The following is a 3,687-nucleotide window of genomic DNA, read 5'->3' as shown; positions in this document are numbered from 1 at the left end:
TCTTCTCTCTCTCATCTCAAAGTTAACAAGAGTCTACGGTCAAACTCGGTCCATGACTTCATTACTGCCTTTCTCCCACATCCACAATTGCGAGGATTTTTGTTTTCTTTATCATGAGGTGCAATCCATACTGAAGGCTGTAATCTTTGATCTTCATCAGTAAGCATGTTAAGTCCTCTTTGCTTCCAGCAAGGATATATCATCTACATATTGCAGACTGTTAATGAGTCTTCCTCTAATCTTGATGATATGTCCTTCTTCATAAAATCCATTTCTTAGATTTTCTACTCAGCATACAGATTAAGTATGGTGAAAGGATACAACCTTGGTGCACACCTTTCATGATTTTAAACCATTCAGTATTCCCATGTTCTGTTTGAACACTGACACTTGCTCTATAAACAAAAGGTTCCTCATGAACAGAAGGAAGTGTTCTAGAATACTCATTCTTTGCAATGTTATTCATAGCTTGTTATGATCACACAGTAGAAAGTCCTTTCATAGTCAATAAAGCATAAGTAAACATCTTTCTGGTATTCTCTGCTTTCAGCTAAGATCCATCTGACGTCAACAATATTATCCCCCATTCCACAATCTCCTCAGAATCCAGCTTGAATTTCTGACAGGTCTCTATCACTTGCACGGCTGCAGCCATTTAAAAATTACCTTCAGCCAAATTGTTCTTATATGTGATATTAATGATACTTTTCAATGATTTCCGCATTCTATTGGGTCACCTCTCTTTAGAATAGGCACAAATATGGATCTCTTCCAATCAGTTGGCCAGTTAACTGACTTCCAAATTTCTTGGCTTATATGAGTGAGTGACTCCAGTGCTGTATTAGTTTGTTGAAAGATTTCAATTTGCATTCCATCAATTCTTGGAACTTTGTTTTTCACCAGTACCTTCAATGAGGCTTGGACTTCCTCCTCAGTTGCATCACTTCTTGATTATATGCAGAAATTTTTACTAGGTAAGGTAAACTATTGTTTAGTTTTAAAAAGACTTAGAAGATACCTTTGGTTTGAGGTTTAAAGAAGATCTCAGGGTAATAGTTTTATGGATTCATTCTACTTTTATGGCACCAGGAAGGAAAGAGTCCATGAGAATTGGAAATTCTGTTCTGCATGTATCCCTCTTTTGATTAGGATTCTTCTAATCAAATGTTCAGTACTGTTAGGCAGGCACCACTCAGTTATTCTGGTCTCCTGGCAAAGCAGGCGGTTGGTTGTTCATAGAGTCAGTTAGCCACAGCTTCCAGAGCCGCCTCCTGTTCCTGGCTCTCCTCCTTCCTCTGTTTCAAAGTAAATAGAAACCTTTTGTTGTGCCTTGGATGCCGAATTGCAATCTTTAAGACCCCCAGCATTACTCAGGGAATTAGGAGTTAGAATAGAGGCACTAAACATGTTATTTGGCCAATTAACTGGGTTGTGCCACGAAAACCATGACTCCAGACCAAGAAATCAAATCTCATCAGGTTTTTGGTTCTACATAAGCAGTCTTTTGTTTTATTTCTTTCATTTTTGTAAATATGTCAATCACACATCTATGACAGGTATACACTTATTGACAATTACAATAGTCAACTGTGCCACCCTGCCCTTAATCAATGCAATATTTCCATCATTGTTAACACCTCCTTTCCCACTCCTTCCCTATATTGTGTAATCATTAATAAACTGTCTCTGGTAGTGTAGTGGTTACGAATCGGGCTGCTAACCACAAGAATGACAGTTCGAAACTACGAGCCATTACTTGGGAGAAAGATAAGGCTTTCTACTCCCATAAAGATTGACAGCCTCGGAAACCCTATGCAGGGTTACTATGAGTCAGAACCGACTCCACGGTACTTAACGACAACAACATATATTTGACTTTACCTATCTTTTGATGTAAGTGAGAACATATGGTATTTGTCCTTTTCTGATTGACTTATTTCACCCAGCATAATTTTCCAGCTCCATCCATATTGTAACAGGTATCAAAATTTCATTTCTCCTACTGAAATACCTGAGTAGTATTCCATTTTTATGTACACATTTTATCTGTTCATCTGTTGATTGTTTCCACCATCAGTCTATTGTGACTAGTACTGCAATAAACACTGGTGTACAAGTCTCTGCTTTCAAGTCTTTTGGGTAGATACTTAGGAGTTGAATTGCTGGGTCTATGGTTGCCCTGGTAGCATAATGGGTTACAAGTTGGGCTGTGAAAAGCAAGGTCAGCAGTTTGAATCTACCAGCCACTCCGTAGGAGAAAGATGAAGCTTTCTGCTCCCATTAAAAAGTTGCAGCTTCAGAAATCCTATACAGGGTTACTATGAGTCAGAACCAACTCCCCAGCACATAAGCACCACCACCACAAGAGTTCCAATTTTAGTTCTGATCAACTGTCACACTGTTTTCTGTAAGAGTTGTACCATTTTGCATTCCACTAGCAGTGGATAAGGTTCCAAATTCTCTATATCCTTGCCAACATTTGCTATTTTCCTTTGTTTGGTTTGTTTTTTGATTTGTTTTTGAAATCTCAGCCATCCTAAGCAAACAAACAAAAAACAAACCCACTACACATCATGAAGGAGCTCTGGTAGCATAGTGGTTACGAATCGGGTTGCTAACCTCAGGGTCAGCAGTTCAAAACTACCAGCTGTTCCACGGAGAAAGATGAAGCTTTCTACTCCCGTAAAAATGTACAGCCTCAGAAACCCTGTACAGGGTCGCTATGAGTTGGAACCGACTCCACAGCACATAACCACCAACCAACTACATACATAGTGATCCTGCTGTGTAGGGCTTCCAAGGCTGTCAATCTTTAGGGGAGCAGAAAGCTTTATCTATTTCCCATGGAGCAGCTGCTGAATTTGAACAGCTGACCTGGTAGTAAGCGGTTCAGTGCTTATCCTACAATGCCACCAAAATAGTTATCAGTCAAGTTCTTACCCTACATCGTGATTTACATACTTCTTAGAAGACCATAATACTGAAGACAGAGTTTTTTGTTTGTTTTTCTAATATTTATAGGTAAGCTCAGTTATTGTTTGGTTTAAAAAAGGACTTAGGAGGATATTATAAGGCTCCTTTAGCCATCCTAGTAAAATGTGATTTTTGATTTGGAAACCCTATATGGGGTTGCCATGAGTTGGAACTGACTTGATGGCACTTAGCAACAATGGCCCAGAGGCAGCCATTCTGACAAAACAAGGAGGTACTGAATGGTTTCAATTCAGGAAAGATGTGCACCAGGGTTGCGCTCTTCACCATACTTATTCAATCTGTCTGCTGATGAAATAATGAGGAAGGACATGGAATCAGGATTGGAGGAAGGCTCATTAACAAGCTACGATAAGCAGATGATACAACTTTGTTGAAAGTGAAGAGGACGTGAAATACTTACAGATGAATATAAAAGATTACATCTTTTAGCATGGATTGTACCTCAATGTAAAGAAAACAAAGATTCTCATAACTGAACCAATAAATGGAGAAATGATTGAAGTTGTCAAGGACTTCATTCTTCTTGGACCCACTCTCAACACTCATGGAAGCAGCAGTTAAGAAATCAAACAACGTATTGCATTAGGCAAAAATGCTGCACAAGACCTCTTTAAAGTGTTCAAGAGCAAAATATCAGTTTGAGGACACACTGGGCCTGACAAACCATGATATCTATATCTATATCTATATCTA

Source organism: Chrysochloris asiatica, unplaced genomic scaffold (genome assembly GCF_000296735.1).
Source record: "Chrysochloris asiatica unplaced genomic scaffold, ChrAsi1.0 scaffold00282, whole genome shotgun sequence".
NCBI classification, from domain to species: domain Eukaryota; kingdom Metazoa; phylum Chordata; class Mammalia; order Afrosoricida; family Chrysochloridae; genus Chrysochloris; species Chrysochloris asiatica.
Note: the sequence above shows the minus strand (reverse complement) of the source record.